General features: G+C 41.2%; 1 long non-coding RNA gene across 2 annotated transcripts in view; it reads right to left on the bottom strand.

Annotated features, from left to right (window-relative positions):
- Positions 1–19,099, bottom strand: part of LOC119049879 (uncharacterized) — a 69,189-nt gene that overhangs the window by 37,877 nt on the left and 12,213 nt on the right. The window contains exon 1 of one of the 2 annotated variants that reach the window (XR_008391017.1): positions 794–857. The exons of the other annotated variant lie outside the window; for it this stretch is intronic. This is a non-coding gene — a long non-coding RNA (uncharacterized LOC119049879). Of the gene's footprint in view, positions 1–793; positions 858–19,099 lie in introns of those variants that run through there. 2 annotated transcript variants of the gene reach the window in all.

Below are 19,099 nucleotides of genomic sequence, written 5' to 3'. Positions count from 1 at the left end.
AGATTTAAAGCCATTATACTACAACAACCTCTACCTACTAGGTTTTCCCCCAAAATGTTTACCCTAAATCTATCCATGAAGATATCAGGTAAATCCAACATATGAGGCATGTGTCAATACAACCAGCCTAATCTCTTCAAAGATTCATCGTCATGAAACAAAGCAAAACAAAAATAAAAATCTAAAGAGACGAAGGACACAACAACTAAACACAATGTGTAAACCTTGGTCTAATGATGAATTGGGGAGGGAAAAGGTATTGAAAAATATATTAGGAACAATTAGAAAAATCTGAATACGGGTTTGAGATTAGGTAATATTATGAAATTATTGTTTACTATAAGGGTGTGGTCATGTCTGCTAAACAGCTGAAGGGTCAAATGTCATGAGGTCTGCCCCTCACTTTTATAGTTCAAAAAGGTATACACAGACATAAATATACATGAATGTCACATTCATAAACATGAATGTGGCAAAACGTTAACTATTGATAAATCTTTGTAAAGGGTGTATGGGTACTCACTGTACTATTTTTCTAACTTTTCTATAAGTCTGGAATTTTGCTATTTATCAAATTGAGAGGAAAAAGTTCCCTTCGTACTCCAATAATTGTAATGCAATACCATCATCAAATTTCCCTTTCCCTCCTACTTACCTTTTTGGCTTTACGTCTCCATCTTTCTTGCCAAAATGGATTTTTAGTACTGTTCAAGAAATCTAGCACTTGATTTGTTTCTTCTAAAATATTAAGAAGCATAGAAAGTGTCTCACCCTCAGCCCTCGCTCCCTTTACCTCTGTCTCTCTTGTCCAACTGATAGGCAACGACAGGCTTGGGAAGGCCGAGAACCGCCCTTTCATCATCATCAGGATCCAGTGTAGGAACTGTGAGGAGAGGCAATCAATGTGAACTGAGTTGGGCCTTTGGACCAGTTCATTAATCTTTAGTACCTACTGTCTTACTCTTTAGCAAAGTGGGTAGTAGATTTCTTAGGAGTACGATTAAAAAAAAAAGCCCAAACCAGCCCTGGCCAGGTGGCTCAGCTGGTTAGAGCATGGTCCCTACACCAGACGGTTGCTGATTCGATTCCCAGTGGGGCCACATAGGTAGGTTGCGGGTTTGTCACGCAGTTGGGGCATGAAGGGGAGGCAACTAATCAATGTTTTTCTCTCTCTCATCAATAAAAATATAACCTCAGGTGAGAATTTTTTTAAAATGCTGAAACCAAATTACTAAAATAAAGTTTTAGGGTTGCTTCTCCCACAAGTATGGATAAAAAAAGCCTTACATATAGTAGCTTTGTGCTGCATTAGTGAGAGTATGGAAATATAAAGCATGCCTGAAGTGAAATCAAGTTAAGGTTTTGCACTGCCATCTGTGCACGCTGCTGGCTCGCTTTCTCTGACTTCCACCTGTTAGCTTTCTATTCTCTCACACGAGGCCGACAGCATTTTTTGTAAAGATGGAGTGCAGAGCCTGTCCCTGGCAACACAGCCCCATCCTACTTCAGAGTAAATAAAACTATTCCAATTGGAAACTAAATGACAGAAAGTGTCACAGATGGAACACACTGGGGACAGGAGGGGAATGCTGCTTTGCGCATCGTCCCTACAGCCCAGGAATGGAGTCGACTCTGAAATGCTGCCAGCGGACTCGAGTTATCACCATGTGTGTGCAGAACGAGCCAACTGAACTGCACTCGTCTTGGGGAACAAGAAGAAGCTCCTGCACCTCCATTACAACAAAAGCCAAATCTATCCATTGCAGTTAATGGTTGACTTCTTTAAAAATATTCCCTCTTAACGTTACTCGTTGCCCATTATTTCCCCTTCTCTCTTTTCCTGCGCCTCCTTTTCTCCTCAGAGATATCTCTAGAAAGAAAACAGCACGGTCCTCAACCAGTCGACACAGACGCTGCAGAATTCTTTGAAATAGTTACTTTGTTTACCGTAAGGCTTAGGAGACCCGGTGCAGCCTGTCATGACGATTGGTAAAAAGCACCTTAAGTTTACATAAAAGTATGCTAAAAGTATCAGAAATGGCAAAAGCAGGTCTGAGGACTTTCTCGTTCTAGAGTAAAAGTACGACACCCAGGGCTCCCACCGTGGGGCCTGCCTTTAGGAAATTACTTATTCTAACCAGGTATTCCCTTACTTCCCTTTCTCCTTTCTTCCTATTAGGCCAGGAGGACGTCAGAGGAGAAGGAAAGAAGAAAAAAGGCTCATGAAATCAGAAAATGGAAAGCCTTTTCCTCCAAAGTGGTGCACAGCAAGAGCCTGCCTGTTGAAATCCCTGGCAGATTGGCCTTTACCTCTGCAGCAGGCCTATCCCAGCCTACCTCTGTACTGAAACACGTTTAATTCCCCCAGATTGATGGATGACCTGCTGCACAATTACCCCTACTCACACAGTTTATCCCTCCCCCTGCACTTCCCCTCCCAATCATCACTATCAGTTGTCCACAGCCCAGAGATGAGATACTCAGTGCACCGCCATCTCCACTCACCTGCTAATGCCAGACCTGGCAAAATAAAGAAAAAGGGTGACTCGTTTTTTCACTGCCTAAGTAGTCTCAGCCCCTACCTCCTTCTGATCTGGGACCCAATGAAATCCACTCTTTCACTGAAGCTTTAAAGAAAAATAGGTGAATACGTCTATAACTGGGTTAATGATAGAACGTCTTGACCCAGGATAGGGGATGGCAACTGTGAAAAATAATTGGTGATGTAAAGTAGGCTCCCTATCCTAGCTTCTTTTTTATTTTAAGGTCATTTCTTCTGCATCTTTCTTCCTTCTCCTTTTTTTTCTCACCTTCTACTGGTGTCAATTAGTGACTGCCGAAGGCACCCAACTGGCTAAAATTACTTCTGACTCCTATCTACGAGCTCCCTTCACTTTTTCCCTCATGTGTCAAGTTAATGGCTAGCAAGAAGGTTCAGCCCAAGTTAATACACGGTGATTCACTAGCTCTCCCTGCCCTGATGCTTACTGAGCAGCGCTCTGTACCAGGTGTGGTGCAAGCAAAGAGAAGGAAGCCTTGTCCTTGCCTGCACTAAAGCCTATGCTCCGACAGAGGAAAACACACATGCAAACGACGAAATCTAATACAAGGGAAAATCTCCGAATTCGGAAAGCAGAGGGAAAAATGACTAAATACAAATGAATGGTGATTTCAGCAATCCTTACCAGATTAGGCTACAGAAATTTTTTTCCTAAATACACTTGAAAAGCCAAGAGTGCAAAATCAAGATTTATCGAATATCACACAAAGAAATCTTCAACCTCAAGTAGCATCTCTCCTCCCAAAGTTTTGCAAAGGGAGGGGAGTTGCACAGTTGCACTTCTTCTCAGCACAGGGTGAGAAAAAAAAGAAGGAAGAAAGATGCAGAAGAAATGCTATTCTTTGGCAGGAAAGGATCTGAATAGCTAGAAGACCACACTAGCTGCTTATAAGTGTTCTGTTTCCACCTGTGGTGACTCACACAAGAACAGACCTTATTTTGCCTTTACTGCAAGATGCTGTAAGTGAAGCTGTGCAAATTGACTAGGGTTGTGCAGACAAGCCAAGCATCGGGTCTATAAAACATAACAGAGCAGGATAAATGGAATATCTGACTGGCAGCTTATTCCCCTTCCCTTCTTTTAGTTATCCAGGGAATTAAGTAAGTTCGCAGTCAGTGGGCCTGGGTGAATGATCTAATGAAACATTTTTCTAGAGTTGGGCAAGCGTAATAATGGAAAGGGCAGCACTGCTAGGAGAGGACAGAATGCAGCAGGGACAAGTGTCCATTAGAGGCAGCACCTGAGGCCCCAACTATGAAGAACTGCTTTTCCCTGCATCCCCATTTCTCAAAAGTTAGATTCCTAGCCAAAGGCCAATTCTCACTCCCATGCCCTCCTTTCCCACGAAGCAACGCTCCCTAACGCAGCCTAGAGGTACGTTGTTGGTGGCCATCGGGGGTTTGAGAGCCAGGTGCCTCCTCGTTGGAGTCCTGCCTTCCACTTCCCAGCTTTTTGAATCTCTAAGCCCACACTTCTTCATCTGAAATATGGAGACAATCCTGATAATTAGTGATCATAGAGTAAGCACTGTGCTAAGTGTTTTACATGCATTGTTCATTTATTTGTCAGGAAAAAACTTTAAGGTAGTATTAATAACACTACCGTAAGTAATAATACTTTCTCCTTTACAGATGAAGAAATTGCAATTCCGAGAGGAGTTAAATAACTTACCTCACTTTCTGAATTCTTGACCTCTAACACTGCTGTCATAATGTCTATCTAAACAGGGTATTGAAAGGGCTAATATTAATGTATATGGACACCAATCAATGCCATTGTCATTATTTTTGTGCTGCTGTTGTTGATGGTGATATCTTTTTTTTTTTATGCTTTTCTCTCTCCCCAGATCCTGGGAGTACTATCAAGTCTACACTGGTGACTTGGGGACATTTTTGAGTACCGAGTAACAAAACTAATATACCTTTTAGATATGTAGTTGTTACAATATACCTGTTGAGAATAAATGAGAGGTCAAGAGGCAGGAAATGGGATTCAGTAGTAGTATTTCAACTTAATACCTAAATGGTCCCAGTGCTTATGATTAAAAGTTGGGATGACAAAGTGTAAGCTGTATTGTTTTCATGTTTCCCTTAAACTTCTTAAGTTAAAATCACATATCAGATGCTAACTTTTCACTACCCAACTGCACCTTTGCTCTATTTTTATCTTTTAATTCATTTTTCATTGTCATGAGGCAACTATGATAAATGTTTAAACCTCTGACATGGTAAGATACCAATCAGCTTAAATAGAGTAAGCATTTGGCATACACCTGGAGACTTCCCTAAGGAAAATAAAATTATTATTGCATTACATCACTTCTCATTGCCAACGAATGTTCCCACACCACAGAGAGTCATTTTCAAACTACACATCTATTTATATTGTGTTCACTGTCTTCCTTCCTCCGGCACATTGTCCGTGACCTTGACTGTTGTAGGGCTGATAAAATAGTGCCATCAACATATGTTTATGAAGCTCTAGACACCATGTAAGAGATTTCATAGTTATTAAAAGTGATAAAGAGGGACAGAGGCAGTGCTGTACTATAATGGTGCCTGTCAAGTGAAAAATGTCACCCTTCCTGTAAAGTACCCAGAGGCATAATTAGGAGGTGGAAAGGGGAATGACTTTCTGGACACTCCTGGACTTCATTGCCAGTAATAAGAGGACTAGCATAAAACACAGCAACAGTGAGCGGTGCTAAGTAGAACCCCCACCCACACCAAAGGGCCCAGGTAAAAGTGATGATCGCATGCCCAAAACGTGGAGCACCAAAGCAGGCCGCGGCTAGAAGCACTCATGAAGAGAGGCCAGCAGGAACTTCTGTGAGGAAGTGAGATTTGCTGAATTTTCTGACTTTCCCTAATAGCATCAATATGAAAACCAAAATAATGACTACCTTCTGGGCACCTACTAAGAACACTGAAATTTTAAACTTCACAGTTCCTGAATGCTCATCCCCATAAACAAATCTGTGCATCCCACAGAGCTATAAATAAATCCTGCCTGAAGGTCTCCTTCCTGTTCACATAATTCTCCATAAAATCTGGTAGGATCTCCTCCCTTTTATCCTAATCTTTATCCTTGTCATTCCTGTCCATCAGGGACAGAAGGTAAAGAAAGAAACAAATGAGTCAGGCTCCAGATTCCTGTTTAGTCAACTACCTCACGACCCCCCAAAACATGCTTTCCTAGGACCAAAGAAAAGGTGTCCCTGTGACCCAACATTAAGTCTGTGCGGTGCCCCAGGGCCCTCTCTGTAAAGTGGGGGAGTTTAGTGTGCTTCCAGACATCCTTCCAGCTCAAACCTTTTATGAGGCTGGGATGCAAGGCTACCGATGAGGAGGGTGCCAGCAGCGGCCCCACGCAGCCTCTATCCCGATCTTTGACCCTTTCACGTGTTGGGGCAGAACCTGGGCAGCTGCAAAGGGCTGGGACTGAGAGGTTGACAAGGCTCCCTCTCCTTAGGGTGAGGAGTGGCTTCAAAGGTGTAGCAGCTTTCTCCCAAGTGACTCTTTCCACCTTACAGAAAAAGTCCTATCTTCTTCCCTTGTACTATCGGTCTAATTCGCCCTCCGGCACCAACTCCTACCCGAGCTCCTCCACGTCACAGATGTGTGACAACTTCTCCAGGCCTCAGTTTCCTCCTCCGTAAATGGAGATAATGATAGGAATGGTATCAATTGCTGCTGTGAGGATTAAATTGGTTCATGTATGGAAGATACTTAAAACAGCCCTGAGAACATAGTACCAGGCAATTACTATGGTTTGTATTATTATTACTGGTAGTAAGTAGTAGGAGGAGTAGTAACAATAGTAGTAGTAAGGGTAGTATACTCACCACCAACACAAAAAATACCAACACTGTTTCCTTTCCCTCCCTTACATTATGAAGTTTAGGATGAACAGTTCGGATTCCCAAGTTAAGAGTCTGCACCAAGAGACAGACTTAAAGCAAAGCCTGCTGCCAGTGTCCCAGGGACCGGGCCTGAAGGTGTCCATTTTCCCCTGACAGGAGGCGTTGTGTGTTGAGAGCGTCCTTGCCACCTCCATCGGATTAGTAACTACAGGACAGGACAAGAGAATGACAAACGTGTCAGTGGTCTGACTCCAGAGGTTTACGCTGTGGCCGAAATAGTCGAAGTCACAAACCGCGGCGTGAAGGAAAAGAGTGACTCCACGACACTGAGCCTGTATTTTCTTCAACTTTTCTGTCATATGTACTTTTGGGGATTTTACAGTCCTATACAGTACCTGTGTTTGATGGATGGATTCATTCCTCCCTGATAAATTTCTGTATTTTGAATAACACAACTCATGGATTTAATCAAGGTGATGATAGCAAATGGCAGAATAACCATCTAAATAATTCCCAAGGTCAAACCTCTTCTCTCAGAATGAGGCCTAGAGCTATGGCAGGTAGAATGGCACCTTGCTTGCTAGTTCTGCCCACAGTATGTGGTAACACCCAAAAAGCTGTAGTTTTGAAATGATATTTTACCTAAGGTTAAAAAATAATAATAAAAGATCCAAAGATCCAATCATTTAAATTCTTTTCTGCCCATCCAATATCTGAAATTTTCATAAGCTTTAAAATGAGAAGTTCTAGTCACTGAAGGTTTTATTTTATGGGATCCTGTAATTTCACATGTCAGCAACTGATTCATCCTTGTTCACCTTAAATCTAGAGGAACATCATGACATGAGTCAAAGTAGATGCTGTCAGAATTACTGACATAAACAAATTTACCTAATTAACATTTTATACATTCTTCATGGGAGTGGGGAGATGTGTTCAGACATGAAAAACTGAAAAATCAGGATAATATTATAATACATAATTCTCTTAAAAATTAAACATATCCTTGCCTTGGGGTGGACAGAATGCTCAGGAGACAAAGTCTCCCTGGTGGTAGCTTGATTCAAAGGCAGCCTGTTCTCAACCCATCATTCCCGCTGACGGGGTCCACACAACTGCCTCTGGACCGTGAGGGAGGAGCGGGTCCTACCACTTCCTCAAATCAACACACCCGAACCCAGAAGACTGTGCAATCCGTTCTTTACCCAAGTCTAAGCGATGTACCCTACTTCATACAGTGATGTCATCTATCTCATACGGTGATGTCATCCATCCTGTAAAACATTCAAAGTACAGTTAGGGATAGAAAGTGACATCGCTAGACTAGTTAATTTATTCCTAGGCACTAACTCTGTGAGTGGGACACAATCCCTTAATTTTTTTTTATTTTATTTATTATCTTTAGAAGGGAAGGGAAGGAGAGAAGGAAAGAAACATCAATGTGTGACTGCTTCTGGTGCATCCCCTGCTGAGAACTGGCCCCTGCTGGGAACTGGCCTGCAACCCAGGCATGTGCCCTGACGGGGAATCGAACGGCGATCTTTTGGTTCGCAGACTCGTGCTCAATCCACTGAGCTACACCAGCCAGGGCTTACAGTCCCTTAATTTTGAGAACCCCATGGGGACACCTCATCAGTGGTCAATTAGTGACTCTCCCTTGACATTCTTTCACACATTCTCAACTCCTCTCTTGTCCTCTGTCCCTGAAGTTTCCACTCCTCTGGTGTCCTGCCCATTAGATAGGAAAGATTCAGATGTCAGGGTCGCGGGAGGTGGTGAGAAAACCTTTCATTGCAAAGGTTAATCTCCTGTTAGTATAATTTTACTACCTTATTAAGTTAAAATAAGGTAGTCCCTCTTCCTAGCTTTGAGTTGCATTTCAAAAGGCTGCCTCCAGTTACATTACTACCCTAAAGTAGTTGTCCCAACCTTCTCTATTCCATTAATAAGACTTATTTTATTCTTGGCACTTAATATCAGGTAAAATCTGTGTGAATCTAATTGTCCCTCTCCCCATCTTGCCCCTGCTCCAACCCCACTAGAATGTAAGCTCCAAGGGACCATGGGCATCACTTCCCCTAAGGTAGTCACTGCTTTCTATCCAATCCTGTAAAGGTCCTTGGCACAAGGCAGTAAGTTCTAGATCTGCATTTCCAATTGTCTATTGGTTTACTACATTGGGACCTCAATTACAACTTGGAAAAACAAACTGAATTCTGGAAAGATGCTCCCAGAAAACCCACTCTTTCTCCTATATTCTCTAATATCTACCATTCTCCCCAGCTAGAAAATTCAGTCACCCCGGAATTAACTCCCCCCCCCCGTACCCTCTCTCCAATTCCCCACATTCCTACCTTCTTCCACCACTTTCCTCCTCCTTTTCCTATGCCCATCTCCCTCCTCCCCATATAACTGGCTTCCAACTCAAACCAATCCTCCTCCTCAATCACCCCTCTTTCCCAGCCGTGTTACCACCTCTGGGGAGTCCTGCACTGCCGTTAGCAGCTGTCGTCCTGTGTGTCACGCCACTGCGTCTCTTGATTCATTCAGTGCATTTTAGGTCCTTTTAGGTTATCACACACTCTCTAGGACCTGATAAAACTCATAGGCCCAAGAAATTCACATTCTTTACATAAAATGTCAGTACTAATATTTTAAACCTTTTACTGTAACATGCATCATGGTTATTTTTTTATAATTATTTAGTTACACACCTAACTCTCTCACTAAAATAAACAGTTCTCAGATAAACTTGCATCATTTTTTATCTTTTTCCTTTAACCCCTTTTTGCATAGTGCTATGCTTAGTGCATATAAGGTGCTAAAAAAGGGCAATGAACTTACTCTCCAGTGCAATATTTAATGTTAGACAAATACCACATCTCCTAAATACCAGTCATTTGAGTAAATACCTCACAATTTTTGGCCATATCTGTTACAATTTGCCCTATTACTTACTTACTGCTTATGGTAGATTATTTTCAAAAAGATTGCCAGATTCCTCCCACCTCTGGTCACCCGTGCAGCCAACCTCCCCAAAAAGATGTGAAGTCTTTTTCTCCTCCTCACGGATCTAGACTTGTCACTTGTTCTGACCAAAAAGAATGTTCCCGAAGTGATAACCTGTGACTTCTGGGTCTAGGCCTTTAGAGAGTTTGCAGCCCTCTTTTTCATTCTCTTGGATCCATCCACAACGGGAAAAGGCCCAGGCCAGACTACTGAGTGATGAGAGACCTCGTGGAGAGAGGGAGACTCAGCCTGCTGCAGCCGTTCTGCCCACTCCAACTGGGCTGCCAAACACACGAGTGAAGCCATCTTGGACCTTCCAGCTCTCACCAAATTCTCAAGCCACAGAAATAGCCCCACAGACATCACATGGAGAAGAATAATTGCCCGGCTGAGCCCAGCCAACCCACAGAATCCTAATGCCATTGTTTTTAAGCCAATATGTTTTGTGGTAGTTATATAGCAACAGATAACTGATGCACTACGTTTCTCTAAATTAACTCTTCTTTTTTAACTTAAGTATATGTTACAAGGACATTTTTGTCACTTCCATAAGCAGAAAATTAGTATCACTTTCCCTAAAACTAAACACAATGAAAGAAAAACAAAGCAATGTTTTTCACTTCTAGCCAGATAACTGCTGCCTACAGAAGCCTCTATATTAGTTCCAGAGAAGATCTCCTAATGTTGGAGTTATTAAAGACACACCATGAGTAAACTGGAACTGTCTCCTTGGCATAAGCTGAACTAAAAGAAAATGGAATGAAAATAACAGGCTTACTCTGGAACGTGATATTTAGTTCTCTATCAGCAAAAATCACTTTCTTGAAATAATAATAATAATGATGGTGGTAAACAGCTATGGCAAAACTTGTGAGGCAGTTACTCAAATGACTGACATTTGGAAGATGCTGTATTAACCAAACACTATGCACTGAGATGGCAGGAAGCAATGTTTTTAGTGTCTTCTATACAATAACACATACTAAACACAGTGGGCTTTGAATAAAAAATAAAGCATAATGCAACCTTGTCCTAGAAATGGTTATAGTCTAGCACAGATGACAGAAATGCAAGTAAAGTTGCAACACATTAACCACAGTAAATGTAACTGCATTAGATTTAAACCACACACCCTACTGACCCGGACTCCAGCACTGCATTTGATCACATACAGCACCGTGATTGGTTCAACCATTTCTACCTCAAGGCTCTTCCAGATTGCCTGGACATTTGTTTTCAGTTTCTAATTTTGAAATCTTTCCTTTTTATGGTCTTATACCATTCTCATATAGCTCCACAAAAGTTCTCTTAAATTGCCTGATGACCCGATTCCCTAAGGTTCTCTACCACAATTTAGGCTCCTTGAAACGAGAGACATGTCATAAAACTCCCCGCCTTCTGTTACCAATGAAGACTGCACCTCCTAGAACCTCGGGGGGAAGTGTTTCATGCTGTCTAGGACTGCTTTTAAAAATGTGTTTTCTATGACTCAGACTATGAACACTGAATGTGCATTTAGTGAAATGTGTGCATAAAATATTTGAGGGAGAAAACACCAAGTTCTTCCTGCAACGTACTCTATGTGTATATTCATAAATGTCTGTGACTGTTTAGGTCAGGTTGGGGGTTTTCGGTGGCGTGGGGATCCTGTTTGCTGACGTACTGCATAAAGCAGCCATTGCAGTGTTATTCACAGACGGGGCCTCTGGGCCTCTCCGTGGCATAAAAGGGTTGCTGTTGATATCTACGCTTTTTTCCATGTTTCTTCTTTTATCCTATTCCTCCAGCATAGCAATTTTGTCTCTCTCTAGGATTTAAATTCAGTGAAAAATATAGACCTCTAAAATTTTAGCGCTTCCATCAGAATTTAAAAAAATTTTTAAGCCATGTTGTGAACCGAGGGAGCTGAAGTCTCTGCTGTTCAACGTTCATGAAGGTTTGACATTTAAATTTATTCTAAAATAGTTTTTGCATGAAAAACCAAGAAAGGGAGGATTGTGGTTTGTACCTTGGCCTGGAATTTTATATGCGTGGGCTAGAAACAGAGCGGTGGTGTTGAAGCTGTCTGCAGGGCTCACTGGCACCGGACGGGGCAGCAGGGCCCAGTGTCCAAACAAGCACGTAATTCATGTGACTAATTCTAGCTTTGCCTAACCCTCCACCTCCACCCCCACACGATCAACATATATGGAGATGCTAGTAAAGGCTTCATCTTATTCTCATCAAAATGACTGATTCTGCTCATACCCATGCCTGAGCTTTTCCACAAGGAAGGGGCCTTTCTAGGCAAGATTTTGCAAAGGGCAGCAAATCAAATTGAGAAACCCTGCAAGACTTTGTAAGGGATAAAATGAAACATGAAACATCTTTCTTTCTCCTATGATGTTTTCTAGTGGATATGCTTCTGAGTCATAGGAGCATCAATGTATGGCTCTAAAAACATTTACATATGTAACTGTACCTATATGTATGTATATGTATATATGCACACTTTAATATTTATTCTAAATACTTTTTATTCTAAACTTTCATTTTCAGGCATGTTTATCATCTAAATATACCCCTTGGTTACATGTCCTATTTTCATATTTAAACCACCCTTTTCTTTCATCATTATCATTAGGGGTTTGAACTGGTCAGCTGTGACATGACACAATAGTTTATGCAGACTGAATACACATTACGTACATGTAATAATAGGAAACACCTGATACTTGGAATGTACAGCTCACTTAATACCAAGTAACAGATTCTGAGGAAAATGCATCACAAATAGGGTAACTGCCAGAAAGCATGTTAAAGCCCACCTCCAGCAGCCCCACCTAATGATTGCAAGGACCATCCTTGGAACAGCAGAGAGACTTTTCAAGCTCAACTCTCACATGTTTTTTCTTAGAACTTCTTCCAAAAGGAAACAAAGCCCATGTGTACATGTGCACACACATATGTATGTATGTCTTCCTTCGTTGAGTAGAAAGTTCTAGAAGTAGATGTTAGGTGATGGCTGAGATGCCAACGTAGCAAGGAAAAAAGTGGGGTGCGTAAGGAGAGGATTAAACCAGAGGTCCTGGAATTGTTCCTTCCACGTTCAAAATTCTATTATTCCCTGGTTAAGGGCAATTGAATGAGCACAAAATCCTGCTTCTCCCCAGTTCTAAAGAGCCAAAGGAAGAAGGAAGCATTAACCGAAAGGTGGCTGTGGCCAGAGGATGAACAGGCAGGAAGATGCAGTTCAAGGGCAGTCCCACAAAGGCTATGGTGAAGGAGCTGCTCCTGGTGCTTTAAGCTCTAGTCAGTGAATGGGGTAACGAGGAAATCTGTAAGCCACATGCCCCTGGAGGTCTCCAGCACCTGCTGAAGGCTCGTGTACCTGCATAGATTGTGCATTCGCAATCATCGCTGTGGTGGCCTCCTAGGTAGACAAGGGCAGGAGAAAGACATCACATCTCCAAGTCTTCAGAAATAAAATATCCCTCTCCTGCTTCCTGGATCCAACCTGATAGCATTGTGAAAGAACCCAGAAACAGTGAAAACATCTGAGTTCAATTCCTTGCTCTATCATTTGTCAGTGTGTGATCTTGTATTAGTCGCTAAACAAGTCTGAACCCAAGCTTTTTTTTAAATTGCAAAATGGACATAAATGTAGTACTTGCTTAGCAACACGAAGCGGGGAGGACAAGACAGGCCTGGGAAGAGCACCTGTACCTGTGCACCTATGTGCGGCGAGGCAGAGGGCTGGCCTTTCAGGCAGTGCACTGGTGCACATGCTACAAAGAATGGCAGATGGCACCTCAGTCTGCCAAATATACTAACTGCTGGTGAGAGACCAGCGGAGGCAGACCGAATGGCTGCCTATGTGCCAACCCATGCGGGTCCCTCTGTGCCCACATCCCATCCTCCCTCCTGCAGCCATGACTGAGCATTCATACTCCTGCCACTTGTGCCCTGGAGCTCATCCCCCCTCACCTACTCCAAGATATAGCTCCGTCAGTTGTCCATGTGCTCTTGCCTCATTGAGTTCTTATTCTCTAGTGGATCATTCCCAGCAAACCAATGTGCTATAATAATTTCTTCCATTAAAAAAATTAACTTTCTTGGTCCTACATCCTCCTCCAGCTATCACCCCATTTCTCTTCCTTTTAAGAGCAAAACTCCTCTAGAGTAGCCTATAGTCTGCCTCCTGGCCAGCTCCTCTCATTCCTTCTGGAATCCATTCCAAACAGCTTTCATCCCCAGGATTCCCCTGAAATATTAATAGTTCCCAGCAAAGTCACCAATGACGTCCATGTTGCTACACCCAATTGTCAGTCCTCAGCCCTCCTCTCATTCACCCTGTCAGCAACACCTGGTCACTCCCTCTTCCTTAAAACGCTTGATTCACTTACCTTCTGGGGCTTCATTCTGTTCAGAACCCTAAAACAGCACCCCATTCCACTGAGAATAAAAGCCAAAGCCTTAGAACGGCTTAAAAGGCCCTCTTTGATTCCGGTTCTGACAATGCTCTTCTTTCAGATAACTAGAGAACTCATGTCCTCCATTCAGGTCAGGTCAAATATTATGTTATGGTCTGCAGGTCTTTCCCTGGCACCCAAAGTAAAATAACTGCCTCCCTAACTTCCTATCTCCCTTACCAGAAGCTTAATGTTACAATCTGTGTTGTACAATTACAGATTTACTTATTTTCCATAAGCTTGTTTAATTCACTGCCCTAACCCCAGCACCCACAACAGTGTCAGCACATAGTAAGGACTCAGGTATGTATGGAATTAACTGAATAAAGGAATCTTAAGTCCTAAAAACTGGACAGAAGCTGCACATAACAAGCCTTCAGTGTTTATTTTAGTTCCAAGAGGGAAATCAAGTGGATTCTGAGAATCAAGTGGAGCATGCTAGGGACCCTTTGTAGACCCTATTTATATTGGGCTGGATAGATTGCTCCCTGTCCAAGGGTAAGACAGGACAAGAGCAACTTGATGCCTTTGAAGAGATTCTATAGTACCAAGAAAACTCTGATGTCCTGTTTGGTAACCTAACTAGAAACATATGAAGACATGATCTCTATGAAATAAGAAGAAGGAACTTGAAGAATAAATGGACTAAGATCAAAGGACAAAAGAGTATGAAGCCAGGGGAATAAGAAAAAATGCAAGCAAACTCAAAACGCAGTATCAGAATTAAACTATTCCTTTAAAGCAACAATGATTATTGATACCACAGAAAATCAACTGTAGTGTGGATGAATAACTTCAGTAGCTCTTTCTAGAATGCAGCACAGGCCCTGGCCAAGTAGCTGAGGTGGTTAGAGCATTGTACCAAAATATCCAGGTCACAGGTCACAAGTTCAATCTCCACTCAGGGAACATACAAGAAGCAACCAATGAGCCCTTAGGTGGGCGGCTCACTTGATTGGAGCACCATCCCATACACCAGAACGCTGAGGGCTAAATTCCCAGTCAGGGCACACACCTAGGTTGCTGGTTCAATCCCTGTTCAGGGCCTAGACAGGAGGCAACTGATCAATGTCTCTCCCTTTCTCTCTCTCTTTTTTTTCTTCCTTCCTTCCTTCCTTCCTTCCTTCCTTCCTTCCTTCCTTCCTCTCTCCTTCCCCATATCTTCTCTAAAATCAATAAACATATCCTTGGGCGAGTATTTAAAATAAAAGAAAAAACAACCAATCAATGTATAAATCATGGGAACAAAAAAATTGATATTTCCCCCCTTCCTAAAGTCAGTAAATAAAGTTTTTTTTAAAAAATAAAAATAAAATACAGCACAAAGGTGAAAAATGCATCAACAAGAGTAAAAAAAATTTCCAATATATTAACAATGTTAGGATCTTCAGTGATTTTCTTCTTGCTTCTATATACTTTTTTCTATTTCTAATTTTTTCCACATGTGTAGAATCATAATCAGTTGAAAGGTGAAGGGAATTAAATATATATCTTAAATTACTTGTCCGGTCTTTTAAAAAAGACTTTATTTACTTATTTTAGAGAGAGGGGGAGGGTGAAAGAGAGGGAGGGAAACACTAGTGTGTGCTTGCCTCTCGCATGCCCCCCACAGGGGACCTGGCCTGAAACCCAGGCATGTGCCCCGACTGGGAATTGAACCAGTGACCTCCATTCACAGGCCAGCACTCAGTCCGCTGAGCCACACCAACCAGGGCTCAGGCTTTTTTTTTTTTTTTCTTTTAAGAGGACAACAAATCATCCCTTAACTCGCTGTGACCCTGAAGCCTGACAATGTTATTCTTACCCTCTAGCACTCAACTACCTAATTCAGAAGTTCCCATAAAACTCATTCTATTGGAATTCGCCATAGGATTTGGCTTTTTAAATACGACTAGGTCTCAAGGTCCCTATACTTTGGGTTAAATAAGGAGCACTGCGACACAAGAATGAAACTGAGAGCACTGTTTTCTTCACATTCTTCTTCCTCTCATGGTGATAGGTATACAACCATTTTATTTCAATGCCTGTTAGGATAGAGAGTGCCAATTCCACTTAAAAGTACACATCTTTAGTAAGGGAAAAGAAAATATTCTTGGTCTACTGGGCCTAAATGAATATCAGAGTTCTGATGGAAAATCTGTCTCGAGATTTGATGGCGCTTATGCGGTGGCCTTAGCTGCCTCAGGCATGCTTCCAAGGCTGCAGTTAGAGCTTTTAAACCTCAACTGGCTCTGCTAATATGTAGTGCTATTTCTTTCCCTTCTTACCCAAATTTGCAAGTTCATTTCTTCTTAAATGCTCCATAAGATGATGCATGAATGCATTTTATTTGCTCAATGGAAATGTAGATGCTGCACAGCTGTTACACTTGAAATCACCAGGTGGTACTTGGGAGCAGGAACTAAGATGCTGTTGCCAAGGTAACCACACATTGTTCCAGCTATCAGAAGAGCAGCCATTTTTCTATGATCGTAGGAATATAGTTATAAAAGAATTTGCTTGGTGCATATGAATATTTACTAAAAGAACACACCCATTTCTTCATAAACCAGTGGGATACTTTTTTATTATATGCCTGAAAAGACATTTTATCTTTTCAGGGCATCAGGTCTCATATTTCTTTGCCAATAGAATTGTAAAATCCAATAATAACCAATATTTTGTGCTACCCATAATGTATTAATGCATCTCATCTTACACATTAGACTCATTTTACATATGTAATTAGAACTTAGTATTTATAGCATTGTGGGTTATGTAAGGAAATACATTTACAAAACGTATTCAATGCATCAGTTAATGAAGATTGTTACTTCCATTCACAGTAGTAAACCTACCATCTTGCAGATGTGTAGAAGCTAATCTTCTGAGATCCCCAAAATTACAACCGAGTTGACGGACCAGTAGGGGGATTTGGGACCACCATGGCAAGGAAGCGGTCCCAGAACAAAGCAAAAAGCCAGTAATACAAATATTCCTCCTTCCTCGCTTCCTTTCTTCTTTTAAAATCTATTTACTGAGCTCCTACTTGGCTCAGGACTATATAGCAGGTGCTGTAAGAGTTTCTAGGGATTACACCCAGCAGTGGAGGTGCAGGTATATGTTAGAATCATCTTCAAGTGTACTAAATTTTGTCAAATTGTTTCCCAAAGTGGAAGTACCAGTGAAATTCTCCCATGAGGAATGCATAAGATTTCTCTTTGTTCTACATCCTTACCAACACTTGCTCTCTGTTGATAGGAGGTAAATCCTATCTTCTGAGAGTTTGAATTTTGCATTGTCCTGATCACTATGTTCTCATGAATATAGTGGCTACTTGGGTTTTCTTTTCTGTGTACTTCCTATTCATGTATTTTACCCATTTTTCTACAGGATTGGCTTTTTCTTATTGATTTATAAAGATTCTTTATATATTCTGTGCATGAACTTTTTAATTGATCTTAGAGAAAAAGGGAGTGAGGGGGAAGGGGGAGAGAGACAGACACTGCTTTGTTGTTCTACTTATTTATGCATTCATTGGTCACTTCTCAGATGTGTCCTGACACAAGATCGAACCCCCCCTTGGCATGCTGGATGGCACTCTAAGCAACTGAGCTACCCAGCCAGGCTGTGCATGAATTTTTTTTATGTTTAAATCTCTTTCTTACTTCATTTGTCTTTCACTTGTTCAAATATCTTTTAATTACAGAAGTTCCCAATTTTAACATAGTCAAGTTTATTTACCCATGGTTTTCTTTGCTTTTTGCACATTGTTTAAGAAATTCCTACCTATCTCAAGATCATAAAATATTTTGTTTTAGATGTTTAAAAATTGTACTCTTCACATTTAGGACTTTAATATGCCTATAATTGATTTTTATGTATGGCCTGATATGGGGATCTAATTTTACTTTTTTTCCCTATTGGACCAGAAACCATTACTAAATCATTAAACTTTTCCTCAATATGACCTCTCCTATATATCAAGTTTTTATGTGTATAGATTTGTTTCTGAACTTCCTATTCTGTCTCATCAGCATATATGTCTAAGCCTTTGCCATTACTATCTTGCCTTGATTACTAAAGCTTCATAGTAATTTTTGATATTAAAATTCTACAAAAATTATCTAGGTATTTTTGGCCCTTTGCTCTTCCACATAAAATTTAGGATAGTTTATTGAACTCCTAATGTCATCATGAGTATTTTATGCTATGGATTATGCAGCTTATTTTTATACACAATGGTTAATCAGATAATATACAATCTAATCATCATGAGCGTGAATGCTAAATTACATAAACAAATGTTGTAAGTGCCATATCCCTAAATCATATCAAAAAATGACAGCTATGTGACTTTGGTTGATTATGAATACTGACAGACGGGGTCTTTCCTCAGGAACAGACTTGGCCGTCTCACTCTGCTTTAAACAATCCCACTACCAATAATCAGTAGCTAACAATTATGTTCCTTCCTGATCAGTGACAGTAGCCGTAGCAGCTTCGGTGGTTCCTGAAGACACAGAAGAAAGCCACACCACTGGTTCACTGGCCAGGGTGCAAGGAGAGATTGAAAAGTGCCCCACTTCATCCACACTGCTCCCCTAGCACTCCAACTGCCTGCCCCTCGGAGTCCTAAAGATTACGTGCATCTCTGGGACAGGACTTAAATTAGTCTTTGCACATCTTCGGAAACTTCAGGCTACTCACTGCCTCATAGCAAATGTAGGAATCTTGCAGAGCTAGGATAATGTCATATGTATAATATTTTTAGTATTCAAGGCAGGATAGTAATGGCAAAGGCTTAGACATATATGCTGATGAGACAGAATGGGAAGGTTAGAAACAATCTATACACATAAAACACACAATCTCTTCATATTCTTCTCACCTGTTTACTACATACTTTAACAGGTAATACTTCTTATTACCTGTTTAATCTTTTTAAAATTACAATCATTCAGAGCCACCGTATCTAGCTATGCCTATTTTCTTAAAATGCCAGGCATGAACTTTGAGTACATTTCATGCATCAAGCAGAGTGCTGGATACTATCTATACATTATTTCAGATGATCCTTACAGTAACCCTGTAAGGCAGGTAATATATTCCCAAATTTGCAGGCGAGGAGACTGAAGATCAGGGAAACTATTACCTTAGTAAGGTATAGTAAATAGCAGCAAGCTCAGACCTTCTTAGATTCCAAAGTCCTTGCTCCTTTTCCTATACCAGTTCAG

Source organism: Artibeus jamaicensis, unplaced genomic scaffold, assembly GCF_021234435.1.
Source record: "Artibeus jamaicensis isolate MK-2021 breed Jamaican fruit bat unplaced genomic scaffold, CSHL_Jam_final contig_233, whole genome shotgun sequence".
Classification (NCBI taxonomy): Eukaryota; Metazoa; Chordata; class Mammalia; order Chiroptera; family Phyllostomidae; genus Artibeus; species Artibeus jamaicensis.
This window is presented reverse-complemented; position numbering and strand designations above follow the sequence as displayed.